This window comes from Antechinus flavipes, chromosome 2 (assembly GCF_016432865.1).
Source record: "Antechinus flavipes isolate AdamAnt ecotype Samford, QLD, Australia chromosome 2, AdamAnt_v2, whole genome shotgun sequence".
Taxonomy (NCBI): Eukaryota; Metazoa; Chordata; class Mammalia; order Dasyuromorphia; family Dasyuridae; genus Antechinus; species Antechinus flavipes.
The window spans coordinates 58,915,038-58,939,069 of NC_067399.1; positions in this window are offsets into that span (position 1 = coordinate 58,915,038).

The following is a 24,032-nucleotide window of genomic DNA, read 5'->3' on the forward strand; positions in this document are numbered from 1 at the left end:
AGTTTCTTTTCTTTAAAGTTCTTTAGATAGAGCAAAACCTTTAATTAAATATTGGTTTTTTAGTGAACCATGAAAACCTCAAATGCTATCTGGACTCAAAATGGCATCAGAAATAGAGAATTCTACCCTAGAGAGGGGAGAGCTTGATTTTTATTTTTTATTAAACAATGTTGGAAAGAGGGTTGACGTAATTTACCTCTAATCAATTTCAGGAAGTTAATCACTAGTCAAAAACCCTTGATTTAGTCTGATGGGATTTTTCCCCCATTATGAAATGAATCCTCATTGTTTGACAGAATCAAGCACAGAGCCAAGAGATTGGATTCAAATTCTAGCTCTAGCCCTTCTAACTCTAACTGCTCTAATCCTCAGCTTCCTGATTTGTAAAATGCAGATCACCAATATTTACACTATTTAACTCATAGGGTGGGTCTAATGAAATCCCTTCCTATTGGTGTGTCATTGGACTCTCGGTTTCTTCATCTGTAAAATGGGGATGAGAAATGAACTAGGTATCAGGAATAACTGAGTTCAAATCCTGCCTCAGACACTTAATAATTATTTTATCTGAGCAAATCCTTTAATTTCCCTATGCTTTAGTTTCCTCATCTATAAAATAAGGAGACTGAATTCACTAACTTATAATGTCCCTTCCGGATTTAAACCTAGAATATTTGCCATTCCTTCTTCATAGGATTGGTTTCAGGAAAGCATTTGTTAAATCAATTGTGATGTAAATAGCTTTTTACCACCACCACCACCACTACCATTATTGTTGTTGTTGTTATTTTTCTCCTAATTCCAGTTCTTTGCAGCCTTTTTTTTTTTTTTTTTGAAAAGAACTTCCAGTGGGTTGAAAATTAATGGAAGCCAGCAGTAAGGGAATAGCAGAGGGGATGGGCTGTGCTCTGTCTGGTATTTAATTTAGTTTGAGATGCTCTTCCTGTCAATCTGTTTGGCGCCCAGAGGATGAAAACATGGATTGTAAGCTCTCAACCACCCAGCCCTGAAGGCCCAGCTCTCTATTTCCAGAAATACAAATATACAAATGAGTGCACAGAAAGGAGGAGAGTAGGAATCCCCATTGGCTTTATGTCACAGGACACCAATGGTTGAAGAGGGAATGATGTTACATAGTGGGTCACTTTGGAATGGCACCTGAAAATCATTTTCCCCAACTTAACTATGATGACAAATAGGGGACAAGAGGGACTAGTTCCAGCCAGGCCCTGGGCACTACTTATAAACACAATCCTGATTTCAGCTGACTCTTTGAGTGGGCTAAACTTGGCTTGAAAAATAAAATAATCCCCTGTGGTTGGCAGATCTCAAATTAAATGATTCAAATACTATTCAGGCTGATGAAAGGGTTTTATCCAATTTCCTTTTGACCACATCCTCCTCTGTAAGGGCAGGAAAGGAACGGATTCAGGGAGAAACAATATTTTTAGATCTCTAATCCTTAACATGGATGAAGTTTATTAAATATGTATTCCTTTTTCTTGACAACAGAAAAAATGAAGAGATGGGGAAGAAAATCAGGGACTGAGAAAAGCAATGTTATTATGGAAATGGAGCTTCCAGAAAGATGTTGCTTTGTTCCCAGGGTCCCTTTCCATCCTCTAGCTTTGTGATAATGTCTAGCACAAAGGCTCCATCCTAGGGAAAGCTCTATCTAAAAAAATTGAGAGAGTGCTCCTGGGAAAGGGACTTATCTTAATAGGAAAGCGGGGAAGGGGGGGGGGGGAGGAGAGATAGTCTTAAGACAACATCTTGAAATGAAGGGTAAAAATCAGAAATCTATCTATACCATAAAAAATCGCTCCCCCTATTTTTCACAAATTAGAGAATCATTGGGATTAACAGGGTCCATTTTTAAAAAGTAAAAATACCCCCCATGAGGACTTAGGCACTCAACCTTTATGATTTAATGTGCTAGCATCACAGCTCAGACTCCTAGGAAGCTCAGACCTAGGGGAGCCCCAGAAGCCATTTGGCCCAATTCTTACTTGAACAAGAATCCCCTCTTCAGCTTTCCCATTGGTTAGTCATCCATCCTCTTCTGAGGACTTCTAGGGAGCCCCACTATCTCCTAAGGTGACGTGTCACACTTTGGGATTGCTTGAAGTCTTCAGAAGTTTTTCTTGACATCAAAATTAAATTCTCCTTTTTGCAAATTCTAATTCTGTTTTAATTCTGAAAATTAAATCCTCCTTCATGAAGCAAACCTTCATACAGGGGGAAATGGCTTATCACAGTTCCTGAGCAACTTCTCTGCTTTGGGATCAGGGTATGGGCAGAAGTGTCCTATTTGCTACAGGCTGGCTATACTCAGCACCAACTGAGTACACGAATGCTTTGGGGATTATAAATCTATGTCTTTGTAAATGAAATGATTCTGTCCCTGTCTCCCTTCTTCCTTCAGTTCATTTTGTGGCAAGTAATATTCTCATGAAAGGTAAGGGTAGGGGTCATCCTTGGACCCATCCCAGCAGAAATAGTGAACTCCAAGAACATGGCAGAGAAAGTTCATGTTCTTTGTAGGTGATGCTGAGCCTGCATTTGGGATTGCCTCTTCTGGATATGGTTTTTCTCTTTATTATGGGTGATTGACTAGTGATCCTGAGAGGTGTGTGGCTAGTCTTGCAGGGAACTTGGTGAATTTATGAGATTGAAGAGACTGGATCTTATGGTTGGAACTGACTGGGAGCAAGGGGGGTTTCTGCTCTCAGAGAAGATGATTACTGACTGGAAAAGGAGCCCACTGCCCATTCTAGTTTACCAGAAGATATCATCCTTCATAGGAATAATGCTGAGGGAGGTGATGTATAAATTGCCTCTTCAGTAGTTCCACAAACTGCTTCATATTTTCATTTGTAAGGTTCAACCTCCTAGGAGAGTGTAAGAGTAGTTATAAATCACTGTATCCTGTTTCATCTTTCTTCCAGTGCATACTTGTGGGCCTTTTGTATGGAAGAAAAAAACATGCGTCCTATACCTATTTCATACTGTGCATTGCTTTTCTACTTCTCCCTTTAGCCAAGATTCTAGAAATGAGCCAAAATCAGTTTTAAATAATATTCCCCCGTATTCTACAATGAGTAGGATTAGAGTGTAAACAGTCAACAGATGAGAGAAAGTATCTAGTCATTCTACTTGGAGATCGGGCTTCCCTAAGACTGAATCTGATCAGTGTGTGTGTGTTGTGTGAGTGTGCATGTGTGAACATATGTCTGTGTTTGTATCTATGTCCAGAGAAGGGTGCTTTGGATATTCACAGGATGATCTGAAGGCCCTTCAATATCCTGGCTGCCCACCTCTTGATGTTTTCCAGTTTCTCAATAATCTTTCTAAAATATGGCATAAGGAATTGAACATAATACTCCAGATAAGTTTTGGTCAGAACTGAGTAAAATGAGATGAAGTATCATTAGTCCTAAATACTCTGTCTCTCTTTACATTAATTTTGTGGATGTTGAATCATGCTGTTGACTCTTATTCAATCTATTAGTAAATCAACCAATTTTTATTAAGTATCTACTATGTGTCATTGTGCTAAGAAGTAGAGATTAACAAAAACATCCAAAACTAAGCCTTTCTTCAATAGATAAGTAGCTAAATAAAGTGAACAAATTTTTTTCAAGAGCAGAATTACAAACTATTAAGAACTATTTTGAAAAATTGATCAAAAGCAATAAAAATAAAAGAAATAGGATTTAATATATCTCTGAGGTTTCACCTCACACCTAGAAAATTTTTTTAAATATTGGACAAGTTGCAGGAAGACAGATACATCAATACATTTTTGGTGGAGCTATAATTTGGTCCAACCATTCTGGAAAACAGTTTGGAATTAGACATTTAAAATGTTCATATTTTTAACACAGATGTTTTGCTGGTAAATATATATTACAAAGAGATCAAGAACAAAAAGAACAATTCCATACATTCAAAATATTCATAGCAATGCCTTTTAGAGTAACAAAAAACTGGACAGAAAGTGAGTTTCCATTAATTGAGGAGCTAAACTTTTGCCCATTAAAGTACTAGAATATTATTTATTATTGTTCAGTCATTTCAATGGCGTCTGACTCTTTGACTCCATTGGGGTTTTCTTGGCTAAGACACTAAAGGGCTTAACATTTCTTTCTCCAGCTCATTTTACAGATGAATAAACTGAAGCAAACAGGGCTAAGTGACTTGTCCAGGGTCATACAGCTAGTAAATGTCTGAGGTCATATTTGAACACATGAACATGAGTCTTCCTGATTCCAGCCCTGGTGCTTAATGCCCTGAGCCACCTAACTGGAATATTATTACAATGATGAATATGAGGTATTCAGGAAAACATGGGAACACTTGTATGAACTAATTCAGAATGAAATAAATATAACCAGGAAAACACTGTGCAATGTCAATAATATAAATGGAAAGAAATGAAATGGAATGATGTTTAATTATAATGACAGAACTTGGTCCTGGAAAAGAAATGAGGAAATACACTCCCTCCTTTGTGGAAGAGTTGAAAGACAATAGGTTAGGAATGATGTAATTATATACTGGTTAATTTTGCTGAACTGTTTTTCCTCTTCTTTGTCATAAGAGAAGGCTCACTAGGCAGTAGAGCAGGGAGTTGTATATTTGGAAATGATGTTGATATAAGAAACAAAAGACATTAATACAACTTAAACAAATCCACTGACTCTCTAGCTTCATTTTCCTTGATTTCTGCAGTTTTTAATACTGTTGAATTAAATTCCTAATTAAATTAAATATTCCTACAGCACACTAATAATGTCATTCCCCTACTGAAGATCTTCTTCCTTTTTGAATTAAAATTTTCTAAAATGCTGTCTATATTTGGTATCTCTGTCCTTTTCTTTTACCCTGTGCTTAATCCTTTGCAAATTGGCTCCTGATCTCACCACTTGAACAAAAACTGCTTTCTCTAAAATCACCAATGACCAAATTATTTGTCAAATCTTATAACATTTACTTGATTCTTTTCCTGGATTCTGGTTGGTTAGTGTATCATCTTTTATAGCCAGGGTACATTATTACTTCCTGATCATCTTCATGTCATGCTGCTAGGTATATATGACCCTTCTGGTTTAACTTTAACTTAAATAATAGCTGGCAGTTTTAATTTCAACTCTGATAATAGTAAGCAAGTCAGCAATATCATGATGCCATGGTCCACTTCAAGAAGGAAAGACAAACAACAATATCTTAAAAAATTAGCCAATCACTCCAGATATCTCTCCGATTTCCTTTTCCAAACACTCTTCATCAGCTACTCTGAACCTATTATATCGTTTTCCCTTAGAATATGAGCTCCTTGAGAGCAGAGACTGTCTTGCTTGAAGGTATTTGTATCCCCAGAATTTAGCACTATGCCTAGCATGAAGTAAAGAACTTAATGTATTTTTTCATTCATTCTTTCATCCATCTGTTCATTCATTCCTTCATCCATTCATTTATTCTTGCTCTCTGAAGCATTTGACGTGGCTGATCAATCTCTTCTCCTGGATATTCTCTCCTCCTTAGGTTTGTTTAACAGTTTTCATTCTTCTACTTGACTGACTGACCAATCCTACACAATCTCCTTTGCCGGGTCATTATCAATACTATGATACCTACCTATGGGTATATTTCAAAAAGTGCTAAAAGAACTGCCACCTATGATTACTGAGTCGCACTATCAGTGATATTTAAAAGACCATAGAAAATGGGAAGGATACCAAAAAGCTGAAGAATGGCAAACGTCCTGATTTCTAAAACGAAGAAGAGGATCAAGTCTGAATCTGCAGGTTCATGAGATTGATTTAAATTTCTCAGAAAATTCTAAAAAGCATCATTAAAGAGATATTGCTGAATATCTGAAAAGCGACAAAGAATGAGTCTGGTTTCATCAAAAATAGGCTGTATCAGACTAATTGCATTCTCTTTTTTGATGAGATTACTAAACCACAGATTAGGAGGATATTATTGATATGGGGGATATTTGTAAAGCTTTTGATAAAATATGTCATGCTCTTCTTATAGGGAAAATGGGAAGATTGAGATGAGACAGTAATACAATCATGAATTGTATTAATGCTCTCTCTTGGCTTCTCTTCTTCTTTTTTCTCCTCCTTTCCCCTCCCTTCTTTTGCCCTCCCCTCCTTTCCTAAGCAGCCTTTTCCCACTAAATCCAGAAGGAGAACAATGGAACCATAGAATTTTTAAGTCAAAGGGAATGTCTACTTCAATCAATTATTTTCTCACTAACACCTATATATAAGCAGAATTTTGATTAGGATAATTTGGATTGATGGAGTTCCTGGAGGAAAGCCTAGATCATAATAAATTCAGAGTTCAAAGGGGCCTTTGTAATTCTCCAATCTAATCCTTTATTTCATAAATGAGGAAAGTGAGGTTCAAATAGAAGGAATTTATCCAAAGTGAGGGTTTGAGGTTTGATAGGGAGGCCTTCCCAAAGGAAATCAAAGAGCATTCAAGAATGCCAGGAAGTAGACAAGGGACACAGAAAGGGAAGCAGATAGGTGCTGATTAAATGTCACTTAATGTAATTTGGAGTTCTATTGGCAGCAGTGGAGTAAGAGCCATTTTACACAGAGATGAAAGGTGACCCATTGCTCTTGCTGGATAATTTTTCACTGAAATGTCCATTAAGGGCAAACATATTTTGCATTCAGCATTGTATGCAAAATATGTTTGTAGGACAGTTAGGTGGCACAGTGGATGGAGCACTGAGCTTGGAATCAGAAATATTATCTTTAGATACTAATAGCTGTGTGACCCTGGGCAAGTCACATAACCCAATTTGTCTCAGTTTCTTCAACTGTAAAATGAGTTGGAGAAAGAAATGACAAACCACTTCAGTGTCTTTGCCCAAAAAACCCAAATCAGGTCACAAAGAGTCAGACTTGATTGAAATGACTGAATAACAACAAATGTATATATACACACATACATCTGTATATACATATATGTGTGGTATATTTTAATAAATGGAAGAATATTTTAAATTAATGGAATCAAAAGGACTTTCTAAAAAGATTTAGTTAATTCCGACTCAATGGAAGGCAAAGTTAATATTGAACCAACAATAGTTTATGAAACAACCAGCAATGTCTGGACCTCAGTTTTCTATCCAAAACCAGTTGAATCTATTTGTTTTTATCATGAGCTTACATTGCTTGTTTAGAACTAGTTTGTAGTCTTTGCCAAACTAAATCCTAGATGCCTCTAAGTTCTCCAAATCTTGGCTATCCTTCAAGACCATGACCCCACCTTAAAGATTTTTTCCTTTATCAAGCCTTTGTTGATTTCCCACAGTTGAGAATGATCCTCTCATAGACCTCACTCAGCATTTCATAGCCAGTATGTATTTAAATGATTCACTTTCTGTTAGTTTCTTTAGACTTTTACTAAAATCTTCCTCTAAGAACTCATTTTGATATGGAGGAAATTTAGCCATTAGCAAAAAAGCTATGCCATCAGAGCATCTTACAAAGATGGGAATGGTTTGAAAATATTATTTACATGTGAAAACAAATCTCCAGATTGACCTGGAGCTTCTCATTCATTTGTTGGCTAGCTGTTTTCAAGATGATCATAATAACTCTTGTTTTTATTTTTCATAATAACTCTTAAAAGCTCTTAAAAAACGAAATACATACATAAATATTGTATGGGTATCTCTTGGGATTTTTAAAAACTAAATTTTATTTTTTAAAGGACATAAATCCATTTCTCTCCCTAATATTTTTGCTTCTATTGGAACAAAAAAAGAGAACAGAAAATAGCAGTAAATTTTTTTTACTGAGGCAATTGAGGTTAAATGACTTGCCCAGAGTCACATAGTTAAGAAATGCTAAATGTCAGAGGCCAGATTTGAACAAAGGTCTTTCTAACTTCAGGGCTGGTGCTCTATCCACTGCACCACCTAGCTACCCCAGGAAAACAGAAAATAAAAGCCTTGTAACAAATATACATATTCAAACAAATATCTGAATTGGTACTATCCCCCAAATATATGGCTCCTTCTGTGCTCTAAGTCCATCACCTCTCTGGCAGTAGGTAGGTATGTAACATAGTTCATGTGGCAGTTAAGGAGTACAGTGGATAAAGTATAGGAAACAAAACTGGAACATCTGGGTTCAACTCTGTTCTCAGACACCTGCTAGCTGTATGAGCCTGGGTAAGTTATTTAAATTCAGTTTGCCTCAGTTTCCATACATGCAAAATGGATAATAATAGCCCCTATGTCCCAGAGTTTAAGAGAGAATCAAATGAGACAATCACAGTAAAGCTCTCAGCCCGGTGCCATTAGCTGTTCATCAGTAGTGCTATGTAATTATGGTTTGTCATTGAGTCGATCAGAAGCCTTTTTTTTTTTTTTTAATTTAAGAGGGTTAAGTGGCTTGCCCACAGTCACACAGCTAGTAAGTGTCTGAGGCCATATTTGAACTCAGGTCCTCCTGACTTCAGGGCTGGTGTTCTACACCATCTAACTGCCCTCCCATCGGAGTTTTAAAGTGAAGACTAAGTCTTAGAAAGATTGCAATCGTTGCTGGTTTAGGAAAAACTCAAGTGGAAAAAATTAAGAGATACTTGAAGTCTTGAAGAAAGAATTTATCACATGCTCTCTATTGGTCTGGAAGTCCCATAGTATTAGAGACCCTTATGTGCTCACATGATTTTTATTCATCTTTGAATTTCCTCAAGCAATTGAAATGTGTGTATGTATGTTTGTGTGTGTATATGTATGTTTGTGTATGTATATGTATATATACATACACAAACATACACATGTGTGCATACATACACATAATAGGTACATTTACACACACATACATACACACAGAGTGCTCGTTCAGAAAAGTGATTCAGGTGTTGGATTGCATCATTTCCCATTGAGGGAGGAAACCTGTCTGGTTCCATTCTCACTTATATTCTTTTCCCACCTTCCCCCTCCCTTTTCCTGTCATCTTTACCCTCCCCCGGTCCCTTGGGAAACACTAGCCATGTTTTCACCGGAGCTGAAGGTCCACTCTTTGAATGTTTCATTGATTTGCTTTTATCATTCTAAAAGGCTATTTTTTTATGAACCTTTTCATTTGATCTAAATACAGCACAAGGCCCTGATGGAAATGGAATTCTATAAATAACCACCAACCCAACTCAACTAAAGCCCTTTTTTTCTAGAGATAAAAAGGAATTTTAAAGAGCAGGGATGTTTAGATCCCCTTAACTCACAAAAGGCTATAGTGCAGTCTACACTGCAGGTCAGAAATCTGTTTAGCCTTCTGTCTCCCCCTCAACTCCACAACCCATCTCCTCCCTCCCCCAAACACATGGACTCTGTTCTTGTTCTTCTGGGAAGACCTGGGAACAGGAGGTCCCGGGGGCCAGGCTTCAAAGGAAAACTGCCAAATGTCTGACAAGAAAGGTAATCAGAATAGCCTCTTTTTCTTAAACAAGTATTCAGCAGGAGTACCAAGCAGTGCCATGCCTGAGGAATATAAGTGAAGTGCTTTGCCAACTTCAAGGCAGTCACAAATGTTAGTTTTTATTGTTATTTTTATTATTTCTGTGAGTAGGACTAAGGATGACTGAGATACACCAGGTACTCCTCAAGCACCAGGACAGCCACCTGGTGGATGGAGCACCGGCTCTCAAATTAGGAAGACCTGGCTTTAAATTCAGCCTCAGACACCTACGTTTCCTAGCTGAAGCTAGTCATTTAACCCCAATTTTTCACACAAAAAAAATAAAAATAAAAATAAAAAGATACTCCTCAAATACCTTCCCTTGGAAATTACCTCTCATTTTATATATCTTTCTATGTAAATATATAGATACACACACACATATATAAATATACATGTACACATATGTGTGTATACATATATACATATATATGGTGTGTATTATGTACACACACATAGATATATGTATATATCCTACATGCACAATGCATGATGTTGTTCCCCGCCCCATTCCACCATGAACTCTCAGAGGGCAGAAACTTTTTGCTTTTCAGCTCCCTTAGGACAGAGCTTAGCACATAGCAGGTACTCAAAAAATGCTTGTTGACTGAGTTCAGGGTTGGTCATACAGGGAAGGGATAATTTGAGGGCCTTTGAGACTCCCAATACTTCTCTTATATTCTCTTTTATTACCTAGAAATTCCAATAGGAAGACTCGCTTTTGTTGTCGTTTTTGTTCAGTCATTTTTCAGCAGTGTCTGGGGGGTTTTATTGGCAGAAACACTGGAGGGCTCTGCCCTTTCCTTCTCCAGATCATTTTACAGATGAGGACACTGAGGCAAATGGGGTAAAGGGAGCTGTCCAGAGTCACACGGCTTGTAAGTATCTGAGGCCAGATTTGGACTCAGGACCTCTTGACTTCAGGGTTGGCACTCTGGAGTGCCTCTAGCTACCTGTAGACTCACTACCAGGTTTAAAAAAAAACAGACATAAGTATTTTTCATGGTGAAAAATTTACAGTATTCCTCTCTCTAGTTCTTTTCCATGAGCACATTGATTAGGATTTGTCCCTTGGTACCATCTCTGATGTCAGCGCTATAATACTCTCCCCACCACAATATGAGAGAATTGGAAGTAAAAATATTGATGACTGTAGTTCATGCTAAGGTTCTTTCCAGCCTTAATGATTTCTGACATGAGACGTCAGAATATTACAGAGGATGTTATCTTGGAGAGGGGATAGATTCCTGTCTCTGCCACTAACTAAACTAGCTCAGCAATCTTCGTTAATCACTTCCCTTTTCTGGGCCTTGCTTTCCTGAGATTGGTAAAACAAGGAAATTTGAACTAGATGAATGCTCAAGGCAGATCGTGACACCTGCCAGTGAGCACTGGGCAAAGGATGGCTTTCTGTTCTTGTTTTAGCCTCTGGGTCAGTTGTTCTTTTCTGAATAATAATTGGATCCTGGCCCCCATTTAGTTTTCTTTTCCAGAGGAAGGAAAAAAGGCTAAAAATATGAGGGAGGTAGAGAGTTTGGGTTGAGCTGAGCAGGCTAGAAATGAATGAGGATGAGAGAAGAACCAATTTGGGATTAACAGAGTTGGGGTGGGGGAAACAATGAGAAAAATTTTAATATGGATCCTTTTGAACAGCCAGTCCAAAGTTCATGGCCTAGAGATCTATCTGGTCCCAAGAGGAAGAATAATTAGAACAAGGATGATCTCTACTAACTTTCTCAACCAGCAAGTTCTTTTTTTAAAAAATTTTTAAAGCTTTTTTATTTTCAAAACACATGCATAATTTTCAATATTCATCCTTGCTAAATCTTATGTTACAAATTTTTTTCTCCCTCCATTTCCTCCAGCCCCTTCCCTAGACAGCAAGTAGTCCAGTATATATTAAATATGTGCAATTCTTCTATACATATTTCCACAATTATCATGCTGCAAGAAAAGTCAGATCAAAAAGGGAAAAATGAAAAAGAAAACAAAATGCAAACAAATAACAACAAAAAAAAGTGAAACTGTGATCCACACTCAATCCCATAATCCTCTCTCTGGGTGCAGATGGATTTCTCCATCACAAGTCCATTGGAACTGGCCTGACAGTTGAAAGAGTCATGCACATCAGAACTGATCATCCTATGATCTTGTTGCCATGTACAATGTTCTCTTAGCAGCACTTCATATAAGTCTCTCCAGGCCTCTCTCAAGTCATCCTGCCAATCATTTCTTATTCAACAATAATATTAACATTAATATACCATATGAATTTATACTTCAACTGATGGGCAGCCACTCCGTTCCCAGTTCCTCAGTAAGTTCTTTAGAGCTACAAAATCAAATCTTACTTTTTGGATTTGTAATGAGATGAATATAAATATAGTTTAATATTTCACATTATCAATTTTTTTTCCAAAATGCTTATAAACAAAAAAATTAATTTGATAAAGAGTCATCAAATGACTCAAATCAAATCAAATGACAACTCTGCTGATTAGATTCCTTCTTTTGCCAACTAAGGATGAGAATGAAAATCTGGTTAAAAATTTCATGATTAGTCTATGTTCAAGGCTTGGAATCATTCCCTATGATAATCAGACTTATACCCCATACAGTGGTATAGTAGAAACAGCACTGGACAAGGAAAGGAGGAAACCTCTCCATCTCTGGTTTTTTGCATGCCTTTCTCAGACACTCAGCTTCCCCTACTTTAAAATAAGGGTGTTGGTTTTGATAATCTCTGAATCATTTTCCAGCTCTGACATTCTATGTTTTAAAGATCTTTCAACCCAAACATCTCACATTCTAAGCTTCCCATGTTCTCTGGCATTCTGTGTTCTAAAGCTCCTTCTATTTCTGATATTCTATAATCAAAGATACCTGCCAGTTCTGATATTCTATATTCCAAGGATCTTTCTAGTTCTGGCAATTTGTTCTATGGTTCCTTTCCAGGTGTGTCATTTCCCCAACTCTATCATTCTATGTTCTAAAGTCCTTTCCAGATTAATCATTATATGTTCTAAATTTCCTCCCAGGTTTTACATTTTAAGGCCCCTTTCAGCTCTGACATTCTATGTTCTAAAGTTCTTCCCGTCTGACATTTTTTGTTTGTTTGTTTTAAGGCTCTGTGTGTCTGTCTGTCTCTCTCTCTCTCTCTCTCTCTCTCTCTCTCTCTCTCTCTCTCTTTCTCTCTCTCTCTCTCTCTTCTCTCTCTCTCTCTCTCTCTCTCTCTCTCTCTCTCTTCTCTCTCTCTCTCTCTCTCTCTCTCTCTCTCTCTCTCTCTCTCTCTCTCTCTCTCTCTCTCTCTCTCCCTCTCTCTCTCTTTCTCTCTCTTTCCCCCCCTCTCTCTGTCTCTCTCTCTCTTTCCTTCTTAGAAATTTTATTCTTAATAGCATTTTCTTTTTCCCAATAACATATAAAGACAATTTTTAAAAGCCATTTTTAACATTCAGATTTTCTCTTTCTCTCTCTCTTCTCATCCACCTCCAAAGACAGTAAACAATTTGATATAGGTTATATATATGCAATCACATAGAACATTTCCTATTAGTCATGTTAAGAAAGAAGAACAGATCAAAAGGGGGGAAAGCAAGGGGAAAAAAGGAAGTTAAAAATGGTATGTTTTGATTTGCATTTAAACTCCTTCAGTTCTTTCTCTGGAAGTGATTAGAGTTTTTCATCATGAGTCCTTCGGAATTATTTGGATCATTGTATTGCAAATAAGATCTATTCACAATTGATCATTGTGCAATATTGTTGATACCATGTACAATGTTCTCCTGGTTTTGCTTATTTCACTTTGCATCAGTTTGTGTAGGTCTTTCCAGGTTTTTCTGAAACTATCTTGCTTGTCATTTCTTATAGCATAATAGTATTCCATTTACAATCATAAACACCAACTTGTTCAGGCATTTCCCAATTGAAGGGTATTCTCTCCCATTCACATTTCTCATCTCACTGAACACCATATGGGCCCAAAGATTCAAGCTAATTTGCTCCCTTTTCCCTTTGGCTTTTCTCAATTACATATCCACAGATTATACTACCAAGAGATTTAGTTAGCATAGAGTGGGTAGTCACTAAGTCCTAGAAAAATCTTTAGCTCAGGCATTGAATTTTTTTTGAAGTTTTGAATTTTGGGGGAAAAAAGCAAGCTGTTCATAAGAGAGATCTACAGTTTCATGATCTACCTTCTTTTTCTATTTTCCTATGTGTATGAAAATACCTCTTTTATTTCATGTTTATTAAGTCCAGAATAAAAATATTTTTTTAAAAAGGAAGAAAAGAAAAAAAATTGGTCCTTTGGGTATTCCTGAATGGGAAAGATCTTTCTTAATTTTTTAGGACATGTAATTTCAGTAAGGATACTATATGTCCCATGACAGAAACCCTGTAGACCTGGCACTTATTGGTTTAAAGGAATGACCTCTAGCTCATCTAATATAGGGTGTCTTAAAAGTTTTGAAGCAGGGGCAGCTAGGAGGTGCAGTAGATAGAAAACTAGCCCTAAGTCAGGAGGACCTGAGTTGCCTGGCTGCTATCCACCCCCTATACCATATTACCTTTCCCTTTGTCTTCTTTATAATATAATGAAGGCAATCGGGGGAATTCCCCAACACCCTTTTCCCTAATACTGAGCTGCTGGGCTGGGGTTTGCTAGGTTCACTCCATGGTCCATGTGTGGGGATGTACCTGTGGGAGCTGTCCCACACTCTCTGATTCTGCCCTGGAGTTCTTCTAGTCCCTTATAGAGCCCCATAGGTTTATGCTTGAATTATTTCAAAGGGAATACAATCCTTCAGTGCTGAGCCAGAACACTTGAGATGACTCTCATAACTCCATGGAATGCCCTTGCAGGGCTTTGGTCCAGCACCCCAGGAATGGGAGGTTCCTATAAACATCCCTATTACACAATAACTCCTCAAGACATCTTGGAGTATACTACCTGTCTTTTTCACTGTCTTCTCAGTAAATTATTTTCCTGGATTTTCCTCTTCTGGTCATTGTCTAACATCCCTGCAAAGAAATGAAATGAAGGGAAGAAGACTGGGATAATGTGGAGAGCACAGGGTTCCCAAGGGAAAGCCTTCCCAATCAAAGAGTAGCAGGGATGGAAAAGCTAAAGTATGGAGTGTTTAACTGTCAGGAGTTAGTCAGAGTCTAAGAAAAGAATGTCGAAATATCCCTCAGGGGGTACAAGTTACATTTGGTAAATGCAGTGACTGAATTTAAGAAACTACATTAAAACTGAGAGAAGGAAGCTCTTCTGGGACCCGGGGTGAGACTTCATAAAGACAAAACCAAGGCTGTGTCAAGAGCATTTTTCACCAGATGGCAATGTTCCAAGAGATGGGGAATGATCCACAGTGGCTGTCTCCAGGAGCCACATCAATGACTTAGCCTTCCTGACCATACCTGGAAAGAGTATTAACCATAAAGATGTCAATTAATTAGACAATTTGGAACATATGCTGAAATGGAGATGGCCCAGATGGGGTCTATTCTGGATTTCACTGGGTACATCCCAGGGAAAGAGGCAACAAGAATTCCTTGGACCAGCCATCTGTTTCAGAAAGTGCTGTTGGATTTGTCTATTTCATGGGAGACTAAGAATCTTCTACCTTCCTGGGTGAAAGGATAAAGTTCATGGATTAATAGGTCATAAACCACAAAGGATCTTAGAAGATATCATTTGTTTCACAACATGACTAATGTAGAAATATGTTTAATATGCTTGTTCATGTATAACATATCAGATTGCTGTTTTAGGAAGGAGGAGGAAAGGGAGGGACGGAGAAAAAATGGAAATCAAAATGTTATAAAAGTAAATATTGAAAATCATATATATATGGTTATATATGTGTGTATGTTTGTATACATGTATATAATAAAAGCAGATCTAAACCACAAAAAAGAGATCACTTGGTCTGACCCATTCACTTTGCAGAGACCACAGGGAATGACTTTTCCAAGAGCATACAGCAGTAGATCAGTGACTGAGTCATGTTCCCAAAGTCTTAGATTTGGAAGGGATCGTTAAGATTATGATTTTGAACTTTCAAGTTTCTTTCTCTTTGGGGGTTTTCTTGGAAAAGATACTGGGAGTGGTTTGTCATTTCCTTTTCTAGCTCATTTCACAGACATAGAAACTGAGAAAACAGGGTTAAGTGACTTACCCAAGGTCACATAACAGACAACCAGTAAGTGTCTGATGCTCTATCCATGGTGTTGCTTAGCGGTTCCTTGTGTTGCCTAGCTGACCCTCAGTTGCCATATCCTGATTATTCTACTTCTACAATCTCTCTCTCACATCATTACCTTTTCCCCACTCACCTCCATCTTTGTTCAGTATGGACTACCACAATAGCTTAATTGGACTTTCACCAATCCTTCATCGACACTTCCATCAAAATAATCTTTCCATGCCATCTGACAATGTCAGTCTCCATTCAAAACTTTCAATGGCTCCCCTTTGCCTTCCAGATGAAAAATGAATTTATGTGACTCTATCATCAGCCTGACATTTAAGACCATCCACAGTCAAGAATCAGCTTTCTTTTCTGGTCTTATTTCTCAGTACTCATTGCATGTCTTCTGTGTTGTAGCCAAACTAAACTAGTTGTCCCTTGAACTTCCAGGTAGTTTATAAGATATCCCAATGTTAAGAATATGTCCTCCTCATCTCAGAATCCTCATAATTCTTTCAAAGTTCAGCTCAAGTGTAAGCTTCTTAGGGAAGCTTTCACTTTCACTATCACCCTGCCTCTCTTCTCAATTAATTGTTGTTAATGCTCTCTCTTTTCTCAAACTTGTCTACTTGTACCTTTCATTTTTGCCTCTTATAGAATGGAAGGTCCTTGAGGCAGTCATTATTTTTCCTGTACCTTCATGTACCCAGTACATGTACACTATAGACCCTGCAATAGACATTGCAGAATATGAACTAGAGAGATACAGTCATTTATTCAAAGATTACACAGCTAATGATAATGACAGAGCTAGGATTAAAACTCACGTCTTCTGCCTACCGGGTCTTTGTTCATTCATATGACTTTTTTGGTGCTGCCATCTCCCCTCAACCCCAAGCAAGGCTGAATCCCAGGTTAGATATGGCAGAAGTTAAGGGACACATTGAGATGTCCTGAACACAGGTCAAGAGCAGTACTTGCTGTTTTTCTACTCTGATTCCCCAGAGTCATTCTCCCAGAATTCTGAAAAAATACATGAACAGGATGGAATGTTTCTGGCTTCTTTAAATCAAGATTCATCACAGTACATTCTCAGAAGCCAAAATTCTCCTCTGAAAGCATCTGATGTTAGCTTAAGCTTCCATGGTCCAAGATTTGGAAGAATCCCCAAAAGTGATACTTTCTATTTTCTTTGAATTACAACAATTATTACTGGTCCCTTGCCTATAGGGAAGAATGCAGCTAGTTCCTGGGAAATTTAATCATAATTATAAGTTTCTAGAACTTTAGAATGTTGTAATTAGAAGAAAATGCAAAAATAATCTTATTCAGCCCCCCACATTTACAGAGTGGGAAACTGAGGCCAAACAGATGAAGTGACTTGCCCAAAGAAATATTACACATTATGGACAGAGAGAGTAAGACTGGCACCCAGGTCTCTTGTCTCCCTATCCAGTGTAGTTTCTATAATATCTCAGTGCAAATTAAAAGAAAAATCATAAAAATAATAATTCCCATTACTTCAAGAAGTTAATTATACATGGTGGAGTTACAAGGATAACTACTTTTTTGTGGCTGTAATATAATAGAAAGGATGCTAGATTTGGTGCCTGACATATATCAGCTCTGTCTCCCCAAGTTGGGTCCCCAACTGGAAGGGAAGGAAAAGATTCCTTCAGCTGCCTTTCCTAGCTGAAAGTATTTTCCTTTTCTTTAAATTTACCATAGTATTTTGTCTGGATGATGGGGTTTTTTGCACTTATCTCGCAAATCATACATTAATAATAATAGCTAGAACATATTTAACACTTTAAGATTAGCAAAATTCTGTACATGTTAATCTCATTTGATTCTTACAATTTTGTGAGGCAGGTACTATTATTATTTTCATTTAGAACTAAGAGATCGAGAGAGGTTAGTAATTTGCCCAGGTTCACACCACTAATTGATATCCACAGTAGGATCTGAACTCAGATCAACCTGACACCAATCCAGTGATCTCAGCCACCGTACCACTTAGTTGCTTTATGAAAACTCCCTGCAGTTGTCTCCTTGGCTTGGCACTTTGGCACTGACCTAAACCAGATGTACGACTTAGGAATTAATGATAAATAAATGCGGGAAAGCATAGCCATGGGAGCCAGCTAATGCTCTCAAGGGCAAACCAGCAGCACTGTGAGGCACAGCATTGATTCTGGGAGCAATCTATTTTTACAGATCACTAAGGCCCAGTGAGAGGCTGCAGTTCCCTAAAATTTGTCTTCTTCCTTCCCCTTAAAATTCTCTTCTTCACACTCCTATCTTGTTCTTAATTGGCTGTCACCTAATCCCCTAAACCATTAAGCCATAATGGGTCTTACTTAGGGTGTTCCACCCTACCCTTTCAGTTTCTTAAATCCCTAACTCCTTCCAGAAGGACAGGATTTCTGATGCTGACAGATGGTCGGGGAAGTTTCAGCAGTTAGGAAGGCTTGGAGATAAAGAAGGCAAGTGTTTGGGGAATCAGGGGAGCCTTTTCAGTGCTTTACAAGAGACACAGGCCATTGGCCACCTGTCATAGCATTTCACCGGCTTGCCCTAGCTCATTTATTTTCTGAAAACATACCTACTCAGCACGTTGAAATTGAAAGGAGGTGATAGATAAGAAGGGAAGGAAGCTCTGCAAGAAACCCTATTTATTATTAGTCATTAACAATTTAATGTGGATTTTAGTCTGAGTATGATGTTGAATCACACATAAAAGATTAGAGCTAGACATACATCTCCCTTATTTTACAAGGAAAATGAGGAACCTGGGAGCCCGAAGAAGTCTCCTGAAAGTTACCTCGCCAGTTGGCAACAGAATCAAAGAACCAGATCTTCTGACTCCTAATCCTTCTAATATACAATGTTCTACCTTGTTCCTATTGTGGCCCATCTCTTGCTAAATCTTAGCTAAACCTCTGCTGCTACTGAGTAGTGGTTGGAATATGGCTCACAATCATGCTGACTAGATATATTACTATTACTACTACTACTACCTACTACCTACAATTTCTACTATCTACTACCTTCTCCTCCTCTCTACTACTGCTATTGCTACTACTACTATCATCTACTATTTACTACTATCTACTACCACTATCACTACTACTACCTACTATTACTTCTATCTACTACTACCTATTAGTACTATTGCCTCCTCTTCCTCCTCCTCCTATTATTACTACTATTAATACATACTACTATGACTATTACCTACTACTACTGCTACGACAGCTACAACTACTGATTACTATTACTATTACATTTGCTACCTATTACTACTCTCAATCACCTACGGTTATTATTATTACTACTATTACAATAATTAGTACTATCTAGTATCTACTACTATTGTTACCTATTACTATTACTAATATCAACTACTCCTTCAACTATTTATTTCTACAACTACACTTGCTACCTTTTACTACTACCACCACCAATACCTTCTCCTCCTCTTCTTCCTTCTCTACCTAGCACTTATATAGGGCTTTAAGCTTTGCAATGTCTTTTGCATATGTTATTCCATTTGATCTATACAACAACTCTGTGAGTTGTTACATTTTATGTAACATGAAAACATTTTATGTAAGTGTAAAAATATTACATTTTATAGATTAAGAAATTGAGACTGCGAGCAATTAAGTGATTTGCCCAAAATCAAACAGCTACTAAGGTCTGAGGCAGGATGCAAACTTGTCTTCCTGATTCCAAACTAGGTGGAAAATTACAGCAAATAAAGGCCTCCTTTCTCAAATATATAGAGAATTGAGTTAAATTTATGGGAATACAATCCATTCCCCAAGTGATAAATGGTCAAACAATATCAACAAGCAATTTTCAGACAAAGAAATCAAAGCTTTCTATATAATCATATAAAAAGTGTTCTAAATCACTATTAATTATAGAAATGCAAAACAAAACAGCAAGATTATCCTTTCTAGATTTCTCATTCCCCTCCCTACAGAAGTTATTCTTCTCCTTCTTCCTCAAGATTTCCATAATTCCCTCTTGTCCATTAGTTGAAGAACTTGCTCTTATTTTACTAAGAAAATTAGGGGTATTTTTGTGGGAATACTCTCTTTACCCAGTCTCTTCATTTCAAATTCCTTGACATTCCCACTCACTCCTCTTTTCTCCAAATCTCTGACAGAAACAGTGATCTTGTTTCCATGCTGAGACCAAAACTCCTACAAGAGTATTTAATTCCATTCTCTCTCATCTTCTTTTGAAGATTACATCTTCAATCATCCCTTCTTTCATGAATCTTCAACTTCTTATTGATTCACTCCCTCCTATCTTCAATGATGCACAAGTTTCCCATATTCTTAAAAAAAAACTTCACTATCTTCTCCCTTTCTTTCTTCACTTTCATAAAAAATTGTATTCATTGCTTTTACTTTTTCTCCTCTGATGAACTGCTCTTCACTCTTCACAATTGAGCTTCCAATATCACCAGATTGGAGATAAGAAACTGCTCTTACACCAAATCTAACAGTTTTTTTCTCAGTCCCAATTCTTCTCTAACTGCTGCCTTTGAAATTGTATTCTTTCCTCTACTTCCTTTTCTTTGAGGATTTCATGATATCCTTCATCTCCTGGTTTTCCTCCTACAGTTTCTCTAGAGCTGTATTATTATTATGTATTATTAATAAACTATGATAATTAGCTGAAGCCATAGGAATTGATGAATTCACCAAATGAATTAGTATAAAGGGAGAAAAATTCAGGAAAATTTCTCTCACAGTTTGTGGGCATGATATGGATCCAATAAAGGAGACAGAAAAGGATAGATCATACAGTAAGGAGACCAGGTAGAGATGAGTGTTACTGAAATCTAGAAAGAAGAGAATGATAGAATCAAAGACTGTGAAAAGATTAAGAAGAATGGTCATTAGATTTGGCAATTAAGAGATTTTTAATCACTTTGGAGAGGGCAGTTCCCATTGAATGATGAGGTTGGAAGCCAACATTGCAAAGAGTTAAAAATATAAGAGTCCAGTAAGTGGTAATAAATAGCAAAGCAAGAGTCTGAAACTAAGTGCAATGATTCCAAATTCAACCTCTCTTCACCCTCTCACACTGTCTCCTAAAAAAGCCTCAAAACACCCTCATTTTCTAAATGAGAAAAATATCTGTCATGAAGATAGCAAAATACGAGGGGCATCTGGGTGGCATCATAGTGTACAGAGCAACAAATCTGGAATTGGGAAAACTTATCTTCCCGAGTTCAAATCAGTGCTCAGACACTTATTAGCTGTATGACTCTGGGCAAGTTCTTAACTTTGTCTCAGTTTCCTCATCAGAAAAATTAACTGGAAAAGGAAATGGCAAATCACTCTAGCATCTTTGCCAAGAAATCCCCCAAATGGGGTCATGAAGAGTTGGACATGACTGAACTTTCTGAATAATAATAAAGGCAAAATGCTGAGAGAAGAACTCAAACCCAAGGCTTTAAACTCTCTATACCCCAAACTCTCTTATTCCACATGGCCTCTCCTTATGCAATGGAAGGCTTAGTCTCCTATAAAACTACTTTCAAGCATCATCAAAATGTTTTTTTTTTCTGGGTAGGCGGCCCTTGTCCCTTGAAATTAGGCAGCTGGGGGTGCATCTTACTAGCCCTTCTCCAGAGATATATGGTCCTCTGGGGTTTATCGTTCCTTTCTATTCTTATAGTGTGGATAAACTTGCCTGAGTGAGCTCTTTTTGAAGAACCCAGAACTTTTCTTCTTTCTGTAGGATAATTACTTTTCTATTAAAAATTCCCACCTTAATATAGAATCTTAGAAAGAAGGCAAGCAGCCATATTTGGGAAATAATTCACTGTAACTACACACTGAGCAGCTCCAGGAGGCGGAAATAGTTCCAAAAACACTAAGTTCTTAAAAAGGCCTACTACCTGGCACATTAGTGCCATTAGAGTGAACGTTTTATAATAATGGAGGCACAAGTAGTTTATTTTGTAATAATTGCTTTCATAACCCATAGAGAAAATGCATCAACTCCAAACAATTAAGTAAAGTGGCACCATTAGTCCTTCTGGAGTTCTGCTATTTGGAAATATCAGTTACTAACTTTACATCTAGCTTTTTTTTTTAATCGCCGATACAGAAATTACTGTTGGAATTAGATGAAATATACTTAATGTTCAGAGAGAGGATAGTTGAAAATAATATCTGCTTCTTCAAGTTACAGAACCTTTTGTTGCTCCCCCCAAATAATAATCCCTTAAATGTACAACCTCAAGGGTGTTATTACCAAATACCTGGGCTACTTTAAAGGTGATAACATTGACATAAGGATTTTCTTCACTGATGCAATTGTTTGTACTTCAATTACACAATTCAACAAGCATTAAGTACCTAACGCTAGGAGCCAACAATATCATACTCTCTGACCTCAAGAAGCTTTACTTCTATAAGGTTGGATACAATATGCACATAGATAAAGAAATAAAATCTTTCTCTCTCTCTCCCTCTTCCTACTTCCCTCTCCCCGCCCCCCCTCCTCTCTGTCTGTCTCTGTCTCTGTCTCTCTTTCTCTCTGTCTCTCTCTACCTCTCTCTCTCTCTCTCTCTCTCTCCCTCTCCCTACTTCCCTCTCCCCACCCCACCTCCTCTCTGTCTGTCTCTGTCTGTCTCTGTCTCTGTCTCTCTCTCCGTGTCTCTTTCTCTGTCTCTCTGCCTCTATCTCTGTCTCTCTATTTCTGTCTCTGTCTCTCTCCCTCTCTCTGTCTTTCTCTTTCTCTCACTGTATTGGGGGTAAATGAGGAGGGAAAGGAAGGTCAATATTCAAGAAAAGCCTCAAGGAGAAGGCAATACTTGAATTGTGCTTTGAAGGATTCTATGTGATAAAAGTTTGGAGGTAGTGAATTCCAGATGAAGCCACCTTTATAAAAGCCCATGAAGAGAAGAAAGGCTATTATATAGAGGGAGCAATTAACAGACCATTTTGATCAGGATAGCAAGGACATGAAAGGGAGTAATATGAAATACAGCTGAAAAAGAGGATCTTAGGCACTTTGTGCTAGCCAGAGGATTTTAATAGAGAACACTTTTTGGAATCTGTTTTAAGAGTCAACCAGATAGCCATGTGGAGGATGATTGGAGAAAAGAGGTAGAAGATCAATTAGGAAACCAATGTAATAGGGAAGAGGCTGTATGAGTGAAGAGAAGGAAATTTTACCAAGAAATCTTATGGAAACAGAATCAGTAAGCCTAGGTAAATAATAAAGCCTCCTTCCATACTTTTCCATCCTGTATGATTCTTGTCCATGTCTTTCTGTTAACCCTCCAAAGAACAGCCCCTCAGTCAGCCTTCCTCTGGCTTGGCCCCATATTTCAAAGATATCATTTCAACACTGGTTGTCCATTGATTATCTCTCATTCCAACTATATAAGTGATATACTGCCTTTTGTAATCATGTGTCCTTGAGAATGTCAGAGAAGTATTTATCTATATGGTCCTATGTCAAATAATTAATTGTTATTTAGATTCTGATATCCAAAGTAACAAGCAGAGTTGTTTTTGAATCATAAGAACATTTACTGGGGATTTGAAAAAAATGTATATGTATATCCTTTACATATATATGTGTGTGCGTGTGTGTGTGTGTGTGTGCGTGTGTGTATATATATATATATATATACATACCCATATTATATATATATGCATACACATATCCACATATATTTTCCCAAAAGTATTTTATTTTTCTAATTACATGTAAAGATAATTTTCAATATTCATTTTTGTAAGATTTTGAATTCCAAATTTTTCTTCCTCCCTCTTTTATCCCTCCCTTCTCAAGACAGCAAGCACTCTGAAATAGATTATACATGTACAATCATTTTCTATTAGTCTCACACACATACATATATAGATATATAGAACACATACAAACACACTCACACAGATATCACTAGTATGAGTGTTGGAAAACTGTCAATGTAAAAGAGATGGGCTGACAGTAAAGCGATAAGACATCTGCCAACATATTACTGGCAAGGTACCTTCCGGTGAAGTATGTTCAGTTGGACACTCGTGCATTTGAGCTGATGGTCTTTCTATTGGATTGTCCTCAGCTGGAATTCTTACAGAGCTGAGCCATATTCTCATTTCCCTTGCTGCCAGAGAGATAGTCAGCTTCACATTAATCAAAAGTTACTAAGTCAAGTGGCCCAAGAGGCCAGTAACTAACTGCTAGCTGCAGGATCATGCTAGGCTGTTGAAGAAATGGCAACATTTCATTTGTCTTTTTAAAGACTAATGTCTGAGATATACCATGCTTGTGGCAATCAGCCTTCGAACAGTGAAGT